Genomic DNA, 19,077 nt, shown 5'->3' on the forward strand with positions numbered 1-19,077 from the left:
GGTGAGAATTATAATAGCTATGGCCGCCATGTACTGACGATGCCTTACTATAGATCAGGAATTGAACTTGATAACTTAAAGGGAACTTTCAACTTTTAATGTTTGTGGGCCTGCTCATGGGCTCCCCGGGGAAATGTTACATCTAACATTTGCCAGAGTCAGCAAAAACCTCAAAGCTTGGGCTCTGTTTCTGTCCTGAGCACCCCTTGTACATCTGCTTCACTTAAAAAATCAATCAATCAATCAATCAATCGAGCAGCATTTCATACATAAAGGAGTTTAAAAAAAAAACAAAAACAACATGTCCCTGGTTCCCATAACATTAAGATCATGCAGCCCCTATGTGTACTAAAAGCTTAAGATAAAGTCTGTAACTTTCAGAAACGTCTTTTATCTAGTGATTTGTAGCTTTTTATGTAAACAGTGTATACAATCCTACACCAAATGTTCCTTCCTTAGAGCCCTCTCTTCTCCTTTTTTGTTTTTTTTTTTAAGACTTTATTTATTCATGAGAGACACAGAGAGAGGCAGGGACATAGAGGCAGAAGTAGGTTCTCTATAGGGAGCCCGATGCCGGACTTGATCCCGGGATCCTGGGATCACACCCTGAGCTATAGGCAGACGTTCAATTGCTGAGCCACCCATGCGACCCTAGAGCCCTCTCTTCTTTATGAAGATTGTGCTCCTGGACAGCTGTCCTAATTTGGGATGGAACAAAACTCTTCATTTCTTTGAGAAATTCTAAAAGACTATTCATTTTGTGTTGACAAACTGGGCACTTCGTATTATTAATTGTTCTGAGTCTATATATGTATGTATTGAAGTATACACACTGTTTTCTTTGCTCCACATATCAAAAATTTTAAAATAGTCTTGCGGGGGCGGGGGCGGGGCTTGCCTGGGTGGCTCAGTTTGTTAAGTGTCTGACTTCAGCTCAGGTCATGGTCTGGGGTACTGGGATCAAGCCCCGTATTGCATTCAGGGAGTCTGCTTATCCCTCTCCTTCTGCCACTTGTGTGCGCTCTCTCTCTCAAATAATTAATTTTTTAAAAAATCCCAGACAGTCTTGAAGTAAGAACACAACTGAAAAAAATGATAAAATATAATTTTATTATATATATTTAGTGAATTCATCTAGGTGTAATATACTAACCTACAGTGGTCCAAATTATTAGGTTCCATCTGACATCATAATAGTGTAAGCAATCAAAAATTAATTATTACTAAGTAGATCTGCTTTTTAACAATTACTAGTTAAAAAGAAACAGGCCAAGTATATAATGATGAATATGTAATCATGTTTAGGAAACCAATCTTCACTCTATTTTGTGAATCACATATATATTGTTACATTTTCTTGTTAGGTAGAGGATTACTGAAATACAATCCAAAAACCCATATACATATATTCCAAATGTAGCTTTTGATTTTTATAGTCTTGTTTTTAGGTTGACCTTTTGAGTCAGTCACTATTGAAGAGGATGGCGAGTTCTTGTGTTTTATAAAGAAGGTTAATTGTGTTAAATATTAAATACTACAAAGTTGTCCCAGTCATTTTAAGATAATTGAGGTCTTTAAGAAATACAAATAAAGATTTGAAGGTCAGAGTAAAGAAACACTGAAGTAAGTACAATTTTTTTCCCCCACAGTCAAGGATTTACATGAGCCTTTAGTAGCCACTTCCAGAGAAAATGATAGCTCTTATCTCATCAGTTGAGGTATACATGCCATTTATGTTAAGTCATTGACATTGTAATTGCTTTTCATAGGTCCTATTGATATTACTGTAATACCTGTTTTCTTTCTCCATCCCCTCTTCTCCTTTCCAGGAAGATCAATATTGTAAATCACTACTTTTCTAACAACGACAGGCACAGACTGCCCAGCACTTTTCCCCTTTATTCACTCTCTGAGGTGGGCTTTTCTCCCTGAAAAAGGTCTTGCATATATGCAGTTAGTGTAACTAGTTGTTTGAGTTTACCCCTCCTTTTTTTCAGATGGACGTGTCCACAGGAATTTTAATATACTTAAAGGGCCCAAAAGGCCACAGCTTATCTCCAGACAGTAGACAACGCTCAAAAGATCCTATGGGGCTTTCAGAGCTTTTGTTACACTATTCAATATAAGAAAAATTTGCAAAATTGGAATGAATCTGAGAGAATGTAATTAACATACATTGGAAAGGATAGCATTAAAAGGTCATAAATCCCAATATCTACAGAGGTTAAGCCTGTATCATAAATAGTAAATTTGGCCATGTGTAATACAATAGGGAGTGGTAAAGACTACAGCAAATTAGAGGACATACCATGTTCCAAGGAGACAGTCACTATTCACTGCCATCCAGTGGTAAAATGTCGAATAGGTTTTGACAAAATCAAATTTTTCTTTTTTTTTTCCCCCAAATTCAAATTTTTCAAAGGAAATCATATACATAGATTTTTCTGTGTCATTTCCTAATTTATAAATCTTGCCAACTAATTAAATTTATTTTAAAATTTTTTATTAAATTAAATGCAGGCATAGACCAGATTTGGCCTATGGGCCACAAATGTGCAATTTCTCTCCTAAAAGATAAAATGAATGGGTACAGAATGGCAGAGAATGGGGGTGGGGGAGGTGGGAAGGAGACCTTATATATGGGTTCCTATGGGAGACTGAATGGAAAAGGAGTGAAGAAAGCAAGATTTTTAAAGTTTTTTCTTTTTTTAGTATTTTTTTTAATTTTAAAGATTTTCTTTATTTGGGAAAGAGAGGGAGTGAGCGAGAGAGAGAAGGAGCAGGGAGAGGGGCAGAGGGAGAGAGAACCAGACTCCTCACTAATCAGGAGCCTGATGTGGGCCTTGATCCTGGGATTCCAGGATCATGACCTAGGTGAAGGCAGACACTTCACTGAGCCACCTGGGTGCCCCTAAAATTTTTTCGTTGAATTTGGATTGGATCCCATTTGATATTCTTCGAAAGATTCCAATTATGTTTTAATTCTTTTCCGTTTTTCTTGGCTTTGGACAGGTGTGTTGCGTATTTTTATAAGCTTCTGTACCAGAATTGGACACTGAAAGGAGCAGGCTTCAGATGAGGTATGCAACTCTAGTGTATAATTTTGCCCCCACCCAAAATGCCTAATAAAACAAGATTACAGAATAAAGGCATGTGGGGATTTGAAAGCTTATTTTTTGGCTAATTTTGCTAGCTAAGCGACACTCTTTCCACTGCCCTTGTAGCATATGATTTAAGTACATGCTTCAGCAAAATCCATTGCTTCAGCAAAATCCAATCACAACATATCAAGACCTTATGGATTATCTTTAACACTCAATGAACCCTCAAATGCAATGATTTAGCTAACTCTTCTTACATATATTATACTTTACCCGCTATTAAAAAGTTATGAAATATCAATTAAAAACTTAATAAATCCTCAACAAAATACTAGCAAGCCAAATTGAGCAACATACAAAATACACCAAAAAAAAAAAAAAAAAAAAAGGATTTGTTCCAGGATTGCAAGGTTGATTTAACATCTGAAAATCAATTAACATTATATACCATACCAAAGAATAAAAAGCAAAAATGCCATGATCGTCTTTTTTTGTTGTTTTTAAGATTTTATTTATTTATTTATTTATTTATGAGAGACACAAAGAGAGAAGCAGAGACACAGGCAGAGGGAGAAGCAGGCTCCTGGTGGGAAGCCCGACACGGGACTCAAACCCTGGACCTGGGATCATGCCCTGATCCAAAGGCAGATAGATGCTGAACCGCTGAGCCACCCAGGTGTCCCCCATGATCATCTTAATACACACAGAAAAGGCATTTGACAAAATCCTGTGCCCTCTCATGATTAAAACAACAACAACAACTCAACAAACTATCAAATAGAAGGGAAAGGGACTTTTTCAACCTAATAGAGGACATCTATGAAAAGCTCATATCATTAGTGGTAAAAGACTGAATGTTAGCTCTATAAGAACAGGAAGAGGATAAGAGTGTTTACTCTTGCCATTCCAATCAACACTGTACTGGAAGTTCTAGCCAGACAGGCAAGAAAAAGAAATAAAAAACATCCAGATTGGAAAGGAAGGAGTAAAACCATGCGGATGACATTAATTTATTTATAGAAAATTTTAATAAATCTACTAAAAACTATTAGAAATAATGAACAAGTTCAACAAGGTTGTAGGATACCAGAACAATATTCAACAATCAGTTGTATTTCTGTACACTAGCAATAACCAATCCAAAAGTGAAATCAAGAAAATTCCATCTACAATAGCATCAAAAAGAAAAATACTTAGGAATAAATTTAGCAAAGAAGATGACGAACTTGTATCCCGAAAACTACAAAACATGTTGAAAGAAATTAAAGAAAACCTAAATAAATAGAAAGACATTTCATGTTTGTAGATCAGAAAATATTATTAAGATGGCAATTCTCTCAAAGTTGGTTTACAGATTTAGTGTAATCCCTATCAAAATCCCACCTGTACTTTTTTGCATACATGTACAAGCTGATCCTAAAATGCATATGGAAATGCAAGGGACCAAGAATAGCCAAACAGTCTTGAAAAAAAAAAAATCAAAGTTGGAAGGCTCATAATTCCCCCCTTTCAAAACTTACTACAAAGGTACAATAATCAAGACAGTGTTGTACTGGGACGCCTGGGTGGCTCAGCGATTGAGCGCCTGCCTTCTGCCCAGCGCGTGATCCTGGAGTCCCGGGATGGAGTTCTACATCGGGCTTCCTTTATGGAGCCTGCTTCTCCCTCTGCCTATGTCTCTGCCTCTCTCCCTCTGTGTCTCTTAATGAATAAATAAAACTTAAAAAAAAGAAAAAGTGTTGTATTGGCATAAGGAGAGATACATGGACCAATGGAATAGAATTGAGAGTCTAGAAGTAAACCTTAAATTTATAGTTAATTGATTTTCAACAAGGGTCCCAAGAAAATTCAATGAAGAAAGAAGTCTTTTAACAAGTAGTGCTAGGGTAACTGGACAGCCACATGCAAGAGAATAAAGCTGGAGCCTTTTCTTACACCATACATAAAAACTAGCTCAAAATGGGTCACAGACCTAAATGTATGCACTGAGATTATAAAACTCTTAGGAAAAAAATATGAGTAAATCATGACCTTTCATCAGCCAAAGCCTTCTTAGATATGACACCAGAAGTACAAGAGTCAAAAGAAAAAAATAGATAAGTTGTACTTCATCTAAATAAAAAACTCTTGGTGGCTCAAAAGGCACCAGGAGAAAGTGAAAAGCAACCTACAGAATGTGAGAAAATATTTGGAAATCATGAACCTCATAAGGAATTTGTATTTTGCATCTAAAATATAGAGAATATGCAAAGAATACTTACCACTTACCAATAAAAAGACAAATAACAGGGCACCTGGGTTGCTCAGTTGTTTAAGCATCGGCCTTCAGCTCAGGTCATGAGGATCAGGGCCTGATTAGGGTCCTGAGATCAGGCCTTGCATTGGGCTCCCTACTCAGTGAGGAGTCTGCTACTCCCTCCTCTACCCTCCCCACTTGTTCTCTCTCTCTTTCTCTCTCTCTCTTTCTCTCTCTCTCTTTCTCTCTCTCTTTCTCTCTCTCCCTCTCTCCCTCCCTCCCTTTCTCTCTCTCAAATAAATTTTTTTTTTTAAAAATAATTTTTAAATGGGCAAAGGATCCAAATAGATATTTCATAGAAGATCTAGAAATGGAAAATCAAGACATGAAAAATACTCAACATAATTAGCCAAGAGAGAAATGCAGATCAAAAGCCCAAGAGTTACCACCTTATACCCACCAGGATGGCTATGATAAAGAATACAGATAATAACTAGGGTTGGTAGTCATGTGGACAAGTTGGAATGTCATGCAATGCTGATAGAAACAGTGAAGGTGTTTGAGAAAACAGTTTGACAGTTCTTCCAAATGGTAAACATAGATTTGCCATGTGGCCCAGAAATTTCACTCCTAGGTATATACTCATGAAAACATATCCACTTAGCAACTTGTTTACAAATATTCACAGTATCATTATTCATAACAGCCAAGAAGGGGAAACACCAAAATGTCCATTAACTGATGAATGAATAAATAACCTGTGATATATCCATACAATGAAATATTATTCAGTGATAAAAAGGAATGAAGTGCTAATACATGCTACAATATTGATTAACCTTGAAAACATTATGGTAAATGGTAAATGCTAGTTATAAAAGACCAAATAATGTATGAGTCCATTTAAATGAAGTATCTGGAAACGGCACATCTATATAGCACAGAAGTAGATTAGTGGTTGCATAGAGCTGGAGAGGAGGGAGACTAGTTAAAAACTACTCACTAAGTCTAGCCCACAATTAAGGGAAGGAGAATTAGGCTTTACTTCTGAAGGAATGTCAATGCTCTTGTGGACGTATTTTATTTTATTTTGTTTTTTAAATTCAATTTAGTTAACATATACTGTATTATTAGTTTCAGATATAGAATCTAGTGATTCATCAGTTGCATGTAACCCCCAGTGCCCATTACATTCAAGTGCTTTCCTTAATGCCCATCACTTAGTTATCCCATCTCCTACCCACCCTCCTCCAGCAGTCCTCAGTTTGTTTCTTAGATTTAGGATTCTCTTATGGTTTGCTTCCCTCTAAGTTTGCATCTTATTTTATTTTCCCTTCCCTTCCTCTATGTTCATCTGTTTTGTCTCTTAAATTCCACTTATGAGTTAAATCATATAGTATTTGTCTTTCTCTGAGTGACTTATTTCGTTTAGCATAATACCCTCTAGTTCCATCCATTTCATTGCAAATGGCAAGATTTTTTTTAATGGCTGACTAATATTCCATTATATATATGTACACATCTTTATCCACTCATCTATCGATGGACATCTGGGCTCTTTCCACATTTTGGCTATTGTGGACATAGCTGCTCTAAACATTGGGGTCCAAGTGCCCCTTCAAATCATTATGGTGTAAGTACTAGTAGTGCAATTGCTCAGTTGAAGGATAGTTCTATTTTTACCTTTTTGAGGAACCTCCATACTGTTTTCCAGAATGACTGCATGAGCTTGCATTCCCACCAACAGTGTAAGAGGGTTCCCCTTTCCCTGCATCCTCACCAACATCTCTTGTTTCCTGAGTGGTTAATTTTAGCCATTCTGACTGTGTGAGGTGGTATCTCATTGTGGTTTTGATGTGTATTTCCCTGATGCTGAGTGATTTTGAGCAATTTTCATGTGTCTGTTGGCCATTTGTATGTCTTCTTTGAAAAATGTTCATATCTTCTGCCCGTTTCTCAACTGGATTTTTTACTTTTTGGGTACTGAGGGGTTTTTTGTTTTTGTTTTTAAAGATTTTATTTGTTTATTTGAGAAAAAGAGAGAGAGTATGATTGGGAGGAGGGGCAGAGGGAGAAGAAGAAGCAGACTCCCTGCTGAGCAGGGAGCCAAACACAGGGGCTTCATGATCTGAGCCAAAGTCAGACGCTTAACCCTCTGAGCTATCCAGGCGCCCTGGGTGTTGAGTTTGATAAATTCTTTATAGATTTTAGGTACTAGCCCTTTATCTGATAAGATATTTGCAAATATCTCCTCCCATTCTATAGGTTGCCTTTTAGTTTTATGGACTATTTCCTTTGCTGTGCAAAAGCTTTTTATCTTGATGAAGTCCTAGTAGTTCATTTTTGCTTTTGTTTCCCTTGCCTTTGGAGATGTACCTAGTAAGAAGTTGCTGCAGCCAAGGTCAAAAGGGTTGCTGCATCAATTCTTCTCTAGTATATTGATGGATTCCTGCTTCACATTTGGGTCTTTCATCCATTTTTGAGTTTATTTTTTTATATGGTGTAAGAAAGTGATCCAGTTTCATTCTTTTGCATGTGGCTGTCCAATTTTCCTAACACTATTTGTTGAAGAGACTTTTTTCCATTGAATATTCTTTCCTGCTTTGCCAAATATTAGTTGACTATAGAGTTTAGGGTCCATTTCTGGGTTCTTCATTCTGTTCCATTGATCTATGTGTCTGTTTTTGTGCCAGTACCATACTGTCTTTATGATTACAGCTTTGTAATACAGCTTAAAGTCTTGTGGACATATTTTAAGACAGCTATACTCAGACTCTACTCTAGGTGTATTAGGATTCAGAGATCTTTGAACTTAAGCACAAGGGGTATAAAATAAAAAGTGAAGTAGAGTTAGCTAAGCCATTATCTATAAAATATAAGATGACTCTGAAAGGTAAAAAGAAAAGAAGAAGAAGAAGACGACAACGACGATGACGACAAGCTAGGGACCTTGGGAGTCAAGGAATAACAAGATGGTAAATATATTGGGTTTTCTTTTTGCCTTATATATTACAGAATTAAAGTTAAAGAATCCAGCAACTTAGAAACTCCTGTAGGCACAAACAACTGTTTCAAGAAAAGGCTGCTGTTGCCAAACAAAGCAGGAGGGAAGGGGAGGCCTGGCAAGGCTTAAAACTTTGAGAAAAATAATTGCTCTACTCCAGCAAAGTATCACAGAAAAAAACTGTGGGCCACCCAAGAAGCAAAGGCTGAGTGGGGAGCCTAGACTTCTACCCTCAGGTTGAATGAGGTGCCTCGACACCCCTGCTTGCATAGTGTCAGAGAAGCCCAAGTAGAGAGCCTGGACTTTTATCTCCATCACCAGTAGTAAGCCTTCTCCTTCCCCTACATTGTCAGTGGATAGGGAGAGTCAGGACTTTCACCATTGCCCAGCAATAATGGTCTCAACAATGGGCCCACAGTGTCATTATAGGCCATGTGGAGAGCTAGAACATCTATTTATACCCAGTAGTAATGAGAAGCTCTTCCTCCCATCCATTGTCAAAGCAGGCCAAGCAGGGAATCTGGATTTCTATCACTACACGGCAGTAGCAAGGTAATAACCTTCTCCCCTGCTATAGTCATATTGGACAAAGTTTAAAACCAAAAGTTTAAATAATATACAGAATGAGCACTGGGTGTTATACTATATGTTGACAAATCGAACTCCAATAAAAAAATACAAAAAATAAAAAAAAAATTAAAATTTAAAAAGGATACAGATCATATAATACGAAAAATTCCAGGTTTCTTTTGAAAACTACCTGTCATGCCAAGAATGAGGTAAATCTGAAACTGAATTTAAAAAGACAAATAATGGATACCAACAGTGAAATATCAGAGGTGTTAGAATTCTCTGGTAAAGATTTTAAAGCAGCAATGATAAAAATGCTTCACCAAGCAATTATAAACACATTTGAAAAAAAAAATTTAAAATAGAAAGCCTCAACAAAGAAAGTCTCAACAATGCAATAGAAAACTAAAGACAGGGATCCCTGGGTGGCGCAGCAGTTTGGCGCCTGCCTTTGGCCCAGGGCGCGATCCTGGAGACCCGGGATCGAATCCCATGTCGGGCTCCCGGTGCATGGAGCCTGCTTCTCCCTCTGCCTATGTTTGTGCCTCTCTCTCTCTCTCTCTCTCTCTCTCTCTGTGACTATCATAAATAAATAAAAAAATAAAAATAAAAAAAAAGAAAACTAAAGACAAAAAACAAACAAACAAACAAACAAACAACAAACCTACGTAAAAGCCATAGAGGATGGGCTCAAAATCAGTGTAGGAAATAGAGGAAAGAGTCAGTGAACCTGAGTATAGAGTAATAGAAGTTACCCAATCTGAACAACAAAGAGAAAATAGACTGAAAAAGATAAACAGAGCCATGGGGGATTGTGAGACTTTCACAAAAGATCTAACATTCATGTCATTAGAGTTTGGGAGGAGAAGAGAAAGCAGAGTTTTAAAAGTAGTTAATGAAATAAAGGCTAAAAATTTCCCAAATTTAGCAAGAGCCAGAACCTATAGACTCAAGAATCTGAAATGAACCTGAAATAGGATAAAGCAAAAGGAATTTATGCCAATATACATCATAGTTAAACTTGTGGAAATTGAAGACAAAGGAAAAATCTTGACAGCATTGAAAAAGAACTGATACCTGATAAAGGAAATTTTCAACTTCTAATGTTTGTGGGCCCTACGCCTAGGCTCCTTTAACATTAACCAAGGTCAAATTGACCCAACAAAATTTCAGTGCCATGGAGCCAAGATAGTTGGAGATGATGATATGAAGAAACTGAATTTCAATCTGGAGGTGGGGGGGATTGAGAACACTCAGACCCTGAGGCTTTGTCTCATCCAGCTATTATTAAGAGAGCTAGCAGATAATAATCATCATGAATCTACTTGTTTAGCTATAGGAATGATTAAGTTTGGGAAACAGAGAAAAACATTTTTACATCAAAGAGTAAAAGAATTGTCCCACACAATACTTTACAATCATGCCATATGATGTATAAGAGGCTATTAACTCAAGGACGGGGAGCAGAAAAGCTATATCTGGAGAACAATAGGGTCAAGAGTCAGTATGCAAGCTCAGGACCTTAAGTATCCTCAGTGTGCCAAGGGTAATGAGATTCCGTTCTCAGGTAAACTCTACAGCTGGTTACCCACACCTCAAAGCATGGGGTCTGTTTCTGCCCCAAGTACACACTGTACATCTGATTTGTTTACATAACCAAAAAGGAGTATTCTGAACACAAAAGATAAGAAAAAGAAAGAAACTTCCTGATTCTTGTCTAAGTCATACATCCCTACATATACTAGAAACTTAAGGTCTGCAACTTTCTGAAGTGTCCTTTGTCTAATAATTTGTAACTTTTTAAAAAAAGATTTTATTTATCTATTCATTAGAGACACACACAGTGAGGCAGAGACACAGGCAGAGGCAGAAGCAGGCTTCAGCAGGGAGCTCAATGTGGGACTCAATCCCGCAACTCCAGGATCACGCCCTGGGCTGAAGGCAGGTGCTTAACCGCTGAGCCACCCAGGCGTCCCAATTTGTAACTTTTCAATGTAAAAAGATGTATATAACCCTACACCAAATGTTCCTTTGCAGGAGCACTCTTTTCTTTGGAAAGTTTGTGTATCCCCTGCAGCTGTCCTAACTTGGGCTTGAATAAAATTCTCTTACTTCTAGAGATTCTAAAAGGTTTGTTCATTTTATATCAACACATCTTATCTATAGGAGAAAAACAATGGGAAATGATAGCAAATTTCTCATCAGAAACATGGGAGTCAGAAGGAAATAACAATGTTTTTCAAGTGCTGAAGAAAAGGAACTGTCAACCTAGAATCCTATACCCAGTAAAAATATCTTTCTGGAATAAAGGCACACAAATCTACAATTTGAAAATAAGTTCAGTTTTTTAAAAATTTCATTAGGCTCCTTCCTTTGTCATCCTCTTACAATAGGCAACAGTAATGCCCATTGTTTGCTACCATGTTACAGGTCACCATTGTTCAAGGCTTCAATATGACTGCCCAGTTGACTTAGTGTCCCAGATTCCCCACACTGTCACCAACCTCAGATATCAGTCTAGACATTTTTGGGTGGAGGAAGTGGGGAATGTCATTATTCCTGACATGTGAAGAAAATCTGCTTATCAGAGAATAAAAACAAAAGAGAATCAAATTCCCAGGTTTAGTCCCAAAAGCTCTGAGCTGTCTTTGTTTCTGGGAATTATCTCAGTAGCATTTTTTTTAAAGCACCACTTTCATTTTGTATTAAAGTGCATGAATTTCATATATACTGCTTAGTGAATTTTTAAATTTATAACTTTATTTTTAGAGCATTTTCAGGTTTACAGAAAAACTGAATGGACAGTACAAAGAGTTCCCATATTCCCTCTATCTCCCCAACCTGAACCAAAGGTAAATGCTTAAGGGACTGAGCCACCAAGGTACCCTGTTAGTTTCTCTGATATTAACATCTTCCATTAGTGTGATACTTTTGTTAACAATTGATGAGCCAATATTATTATATTGTAATTAACTAAAGTTTATAGCTTGTTTACATTAGGACTTACTTTTTATGTTTTACATTTTATGGAGCTTGCTGACTGCACAATGCCATATACTGACCATTACAGTATCCTACTGAATGGTTACCCTACCTTAAATATTTCCTGTGCTCCACTTATCCATCTCTCACCTTCCCCTTCCCCTCCACTGAACCCCTAGCAATCTCTGATCTTTTTATGGTCTCAAGTTTTGCCCTTTTCAGAACATCATATAGTTGAAATCATATAGTAAATAGGCTTTTCAGATTGGCCTCTTTCATTTACCAATATGCTCTTGAGTTTCCTTCATGACTTTTCACCACATAATAGCTCATTTCTTTTTACTGCTGAATCACATTCTATTGTATCCATGTATCTATTGTATCTACACTGTGTTTATCCATTCACCCATTGAAGGATATCTTGGTTGCTTCCAAGTTGTGATGATCTTAAGTAAGGCTACTGTAAACACTTGTGTGCTGGTTTTTATGTGTGAACACAAATTTTCAGGTCTGGAGTGCCTGGATGGCTCAGTCTGTTTGGTTTCTGCCTTTAGCTCAGGTCATGATCCCAGAGTCCTGGAATTGAGCCCCACATTGGGCTCCCAGCTCAGTGGGGAGCCTGCTTCTCCCTCTCTCTCTGCTGCTCCCCTTGCTTGTGCTCTATCTCTGTGTCAAATAAATAAATAAATAAATAAATAAATAAATAAATAAATAAATAAAATCTTAAAAAAAAAAAGTTTTCAGGTCATTTACGTAAACACCAAGAAGTGTAATTGCTGGATCATATGGTAAGAGTATGTTCAGTTTGGTAAGAAACTGCCAAAATGTCTTCCAAAGTGACTGTACCATTTTGCATTCCCACCAACAATGAATGAGAGTTCTTGCTGTTCCACATCCTCACCAGCACTTGGTGTTGTCAGTGTTTTTGGCTTTCAGCTATTATAATAGATGTGTAGTGATATCTCATTGTTTTATTTTGTAATTTTCTAATGACATATGATGTTGAATATCTTCTCATACGTTTATTTGCTGTCTCTGTATCTTCTGGTGAGGGGTCTGCTCAAATCTTTTGCCCTTTTTAAATTAAACTGTTTTCTCATTGCTGGGTTTTAAGAGTTCTATATATACTGCAGATACCAGTCCTTTACCAGATATGTATTTTGCAAAGATTTTCTCTCAGGCTATGGATTGTCTTTTCATTCTCTTAACAGTGTTTTTCACAAAGCAGAAATTTTTAATATTTATCATGTCCCACTTATCAATCATCTTTCGTGGATTGTGCTTCAGATGTTGTATCTACAAAGTCATCACCAAACCCAAGGCCACCTGGATTTTCTCGTATGTTATCTTCTAGGATTTTTTTAGTTTTGTATTTTACATTTAGGTCTATTCTACATTTTGAGTTAATTTTTGTGTAGGGTGTAAAATCTATGTCTAGACTCTAGACTTTTTTTTTTTTGCATATGGATGTACACTTGTTCCAGCACCATTTATTGAAAAGACTATCTTTACTCCATTGTAATGCCTTTGCTCCTTTGTCAGAGATCATTTGATTATCTATGTGTGGTTCTATTTCTGAGCTCTCTATTCTGTTCCATTGATCTTGTCAGTAACCTTTTAATAATTTCCCTTATTTGCTTAGGCTGATTTGAATTGAATTTTTATCAGTTGCTGCCGAATTATCACTGATTAATTCAAGCACTTGGTACATGCCAAGCACTGTGCTAATCTCTTCACATAAATTTAATCACAACAGCCTTTGAAATAAATGAGGAAATTTGGGGTTTGTAAATTTGAATAACATGTTCAAGATCATACCACCAATAAGTGACCCAAGTCTGTCTGCCTGTCTATACTATACTACCTGTCAAAGATGACCTTGTAACTCCTCGCTCAGGCTATTATGGTTGCTCTAATAGTTTTCTTCTGCTAATTACTGCTTTTAATTACACTACGGTTGCTTTCTAAATTAAATACTGACTCCTTAGCCAGCACTTAAAGCCTAAATGATTCTCCAGATTTTTTCTTACATTCTCTTACATGCTCAGTGGGACTACTCTATGATCTTGTGTTACACCCTCTGCTTTATTATATCAGTATGTAACCTAACCTATTCCTCATACTTGCTGCATCTCCAAGTATCAAAGTTCCTCTTGTCAGAGTCCACCTCAAATGCCATCTTTTCCCTTGATCCTTGTCAATTTTGTACCCCCACCTCACCCTAAAACCAGAGCTGAGAGTTCTCTCCTTAAAGTAATCAGAGATTTTCATTTAAACCTCAGTAGCAGGACACCTGGGTGGCTCAGTGGTTCTGCGTCTGCCTTTGGCTCAGGGTGTGATCCTGGGATCCTGGGATTGAGTCCCATATCAGGTTCCCTCACGGAGCCTGCTTCTCCCTCTGCCTGTGGCTCTGCCTCTCTCTGTGTTTCTCTCATAAATAAATAAATAAAATATTCAAATAATAATAATAAACCTCAGTAATGGCATATCTTATGCCTTGTGTTTTTAGTTTGACTTGCCCTTGCTACTAGACTGCCACCACCCTGACAGCTTCTATACTGAGTAGAACCTGGCATGTATGTTTTATTTTATTTTATTGAGTATATAATATGTATACCAAAAGCTTCACTGACCACTGGGGTGGCAAAGATAAAAGGCATAGCCACTGCTTAAAAAAAAAATGTATGGTAGGAGAAGCCAGACCAGAATGCAATTATTTTTCTGTAACTTACATTCTAATATGAAAATAAACCTACACTATCGTGGAATGGAGCAAAGAGTATGAAGTGCTTAATGCAGTATGAATCAGGAAAAGACAGAAGACTTACCGGAGGTCAACAAATAAGAGGAGATAGGCTGCTGAATGAACAACACATGCCAAAGCAGAGAGGCCTTAAGAGAGCATTTAGAGTGCAGGTAGCTCGGATTAGCTACACTACAGTGTTTGAGTTAAAAGACGACAAGGGATGAGGCCAAACAAGTAGGGAAGGATGATATCTTAAAAAAAATTCTGAGCCATGCAAAGGAGTTTGCATGGCATCTGCTGAAGGACAGAAAAGTTATTGTAAGGTTTTCAAGCAAGGAAATTCTATGATCTCACTCATGCTTACATGGATCACTCTGACAGTTATTTGGATAATAGATTGGAATTAGCTGAGCCTAATGACAGGCAGGAAGAGCAGCTAGCAGAATGCTGCAGTAGTCTAGATCAAATAGTATTAGCACCTGAATAGGCCAAGGTGAAGAGAGAACTTACTTGAGAGATATTTAGGAGACAGAATTTATAAAACTTGGTGATGGGGTAAAAGTAATTCTTTAAGATCTCAAATTCTCTGTGCCTGTGATTCATTTAAACAGTGTCTTTCTCATGCCAACCTAAAGAGATCCTTCTTCCTCTTCCACTGTAGTGCATCTCCTTCTTTCTTCCTTTTCACCGAGACCACCTTGCCAAAACAGCATCTGCTACCAAAGGGACCCTCCAAGGAGTTTCTGCCTCATTATCAGAGCTTCTGGTGCTACTAGAAGGTAAAAGAGCCTCTGCTTGCACTGCTAAACTTGGGAGAGATGTATTTCTTTTGTGGGCGGGTGGTGGTGAGGAGAGATGTGCTTCTAAGATGAAAATTAGAACTCATTTTTTTTTTAGAAATAATATTAAAAGGTACCCAGGCATATCATGTGCTAAATGGTCTATTTTTTTTCTTTACGGTCTGTTGTAGGAAGATATAACTGTTTAAGGCACTTCAATGACAATTTATTAACAACCTTCTTTTTTAAAACCTTGGAAATTAAGTAGAGGGCTTCTTATATACTGGTGTACCAAGATGTAGGGAACAGTTCACCTCAGCAAAAAGGAGTATTTTATTGTTGACATTCTTTGGACTTGCTGTTACATGTTAATGGTAATAATAATAATAATAAGGTAGACCTACTTTTAGTCTTTTTTTTAAAGATTTTATTTATTTATTCATGAGAGACACAGAGAGAGAGAGAGAGAGAGAGGCAGAGACATAGGCAGAGGGAGAAGTAGGCTCCATACAGGGAGCCGTCCTGGGACTCCATCCCGGGTCTCCAGGATCAGGCCCTGGGCTAAAGGAGGTGCTAAACCACTGAGCCACCCGGGCTGCCCTTTTTTTTTTTTTTTTAAGATTTTATTTATTTATTCATGAGAGACAGAGAGGGAGGGAGAGAGAGAGAGAGGCAGAGACACAGGCAGAGGAAGTAGTCTGTTTTATTATTGTCTTTAAGTTTTCTTGCAACTAATGCATCTCTTGTTGCTTGCTCCTAGAGCTATTATTTCTAGTCCCCCTTTCTGCTCCACTACTTGGTCCACTTATGTTTATATATGAATTAGCAGTTGAGAAGTGGAAATTAGAGGTATGTCGTAAGACAAGAAAAATTCTGAAGGTAAAAAGTCTAGACATGAATCTATATTCTCCATTTTACCAACAAAATGATCTGGAGCTAGTAACAATTTCTCTGAGCCTCAGTGTCCCCATCATTAAAACAGGATTAAAACATCTGTTTTGCTGAAGGTTAAACAATGTAATCTATTTAAAGCACCTGGCCCTTAGCAGATATTCTCAAAATATGAATTCTCTCCTGCAAAAAACATTTTCAGATTTTTTGGCTGCCCAGGTTGTTTTGAATATACTCGCTACATTTAGGGAATTCCCAATCTTAATGTCAGTGCTGCTTCCCCAAGGTAAGCTCTGAAAACGAGATTTCCAGACTCTCACAGCTAGGGCGCAGACATATGACCTGGCCTTCAACATTCAGCACACCTGCATAAGACTTTGACTGGAAGTTCATAGCTCAAGGAAGGAAAGATTCTGCTTGGAAAGCAATTTGCTGGCAAAGGCATCTGACCTTTGGAGGTGGAAGTGCTTGCAAGGTTAAATTCCTCGTACAGAAGTGGCCTTAGTGGGCAGTGGAATTGGCAGCAGTTGCTTTTAGTGTTTGTGGGGCAGTAGCTAGTAGTATTGTGACCTCCTTATTGTGCCAGTTCCACAGCGCGGTTGTGAGCATTGTTCCTGGAAGCTGAGTTCCATACCTGTCCCTCCAGCCTCCCGGCAACTCTCTGAGTCTTTCCATCTCCTCTTAAGCTTCTTTTCTGCTCATTCAGCCAGAATTAGCTTACGTCCTTTACAACCGTGAGCCCTGACTGATCCACAGGTCTCCATTGGTATTAATACCTGTGAGTGAGATCCCAAGAAGACTGTCAAGGTAGAGGCAGTAATGATGTAAGTTATAATCGCCTTAAACAAAAGCACATAGTTCTCGGAAGCAAATCTTAGAAAAATTTAAGGAGCTATAAATGAGTGGAGATTGAGGAATATAACTTTTGAGGAAATTGTAATATTAGAATATTTCTGCCAAGTTTTAGTTTCTCTGTTGCTGTTGGAAATAAGTAAGAGAAGTAGATTTTCATGCTCCCCTCAAAAGAAATTATGTCATACCATATATATATATGTAATCCCTGGATGTTGATTCTGCAGAGCTGTCCCAAGTGAGTTTATCAATTCAAGTCAAAGCCGGAATCAAAATAAATCAGGCATTATATGGCATATTAAATTTCTAGAGCTCAACTCTGTTCCCTTAATCTCTTAGCAGCAGTAACAGAGTGGCAGCTCTCACTCATTGCAGTAGGGAAATAACAAAGCAAGAGTAAAATTGCTGTTGCAAAATGAAGCACATCACCACATTTCCATCTAATGCATTATAGTTCATGAATCTCCCAGGAGCCAGAAAAACACAGTGAAGTCTTTAAAAGTGAATCCAGATGTCAGCCATCACCATAGCAGTGCTTTAATTATCAAAAAACAAAGAAATAACTCCTTAGGTACATTCTAAGCAGGTGTTCTTTCACACACACACAAAATAACAGAATAGCTGAAGAAGCAGCTGTGGCATTGTATCTGTTTCAATCCAGAGAAGAAAAGTACAACCTAAATAACAGACTACCCAGAGGGAGCTTAGAAAAATCACATTTATTAGGATTTTGCGAGTATTAATCTATACAACATAACAACTGATTAATATTAATTACTCCATTTTACAGATGAGAAAATTGAGTGCCTCATTTGCCAAGCATTTCTAACTCAAAACCTGTCAGTCTTTGATGGGTTCACTGTATAATGAATTTATTTTTCAAGATCTTTTAAGTATACCTATAGCATGGGGTGGTTTTTAGAAAACATATATTTTTAACACAATCCATTTTCATTCTAGGAAAGTTAGAAAATAAAGAGCAAAAAGGAAACCTTGAAACAATCTCTAATAACTGCTATTTTAAACTGGAACTTCAAAACTGGGTCTGTGGTTGGGTTTCAGAAGATCCGTGAACCCCTGACGCTAAAGCAAAAAAAAAAAAAAAAAAGACAATGTGCATTTTCCTTGGGACTATATACCTTTCATCAGGTTTGCAAAGTGCTATCATTCAAAGATCAGAACTCTCCATCCTTCTGGACTTTATGTATGTGCCTGGAGGAACAAAGACATCACCTACAAGTCACAGCCTGAGAAAGATGGCCTTTATCTATAATGTTAAATGGGCCAAAACAAGTAGTTATTTCTAAAATTTGGCTTCTCCTTTGCACATTAGCCTTGCCAAATTATGGAGTATTAGGAAAATATTTCCTTTCTTCCTTAAGAGTTGCATTTTTTGTTTTTGAGTGTTTCTCTGTATATCCAGTCTTGATTGTTAGCTGCTGCTGAGGAAGCAAAAAAATAAAATAAAGAGATGCTTTTGCAACTCACATTAGTAGGAAGATCTGACAAACAATAAAATATTTACAAGGAGCAGCAGAGTCAAGGTGGTGATATCATGGATGAGTAATTAAAACCTGAATATATTTCACAGCAGAGAGGAAAAAGGCAGTTGAAAAGAAAGAATGATGACATAAATGAGGGAGCAAAAGACTTGATAGCATCTTTTTGAAAAGCTAGGGGGTAAAGGCTTTGTGATTGAACAGGACAGGAAATCAGGGGACCACCATCCTTTGATGTTAATGTAGCAGGAAAAGGAAAAATATTGAGAGATACCCTGTGGTGTAAAACACGCTAGATGGATGAGCTATTTGATGAACCGTACCACCCATTCAATGATCTCTTAGTGAGACCTTACTATGTATGAAGCACTATGGATAGAAATATGTGTAAGAAATAACTCTCAGCCCCAAGGAGTT

The 19,077-nt window shown here is 37.5% G+C and overlaps 1 protein-coding gene across 1 annotated transcript in view; it reads left to right on the forward strand.

Annotated features, from left to right (window-relative positions):
• FTCDNL1 (formiminotransferase cyclodeaminase N-terminal like) overlaps positions 1-19,077 on the forward strand; it is a 57,298-nt gene that overhangs the window by 603 nt on the left and 37,618 nt on the right. The window contains 2 exon segments of the mRNA XM_072812655.1: positions 3,013-3,080; positions 15,301-15,418. The gene's annotated coding sequence lies outside the window, so the exon portion shown is untranslated.

Source organism: Canis lupus, chromosome 36 (assembly GCF_048164855.1).
Source record: "Canis lupus baileyi chromosome 36, mCanLup2.hap1, whole genome shotgun sequence".
NCBI classification, from domain to species: domain Eukaryota; kingdom Metazoa; phylum Chordata; class Mammalia; order Carnivora; family Canidae; genus Canis; species Canis lupus.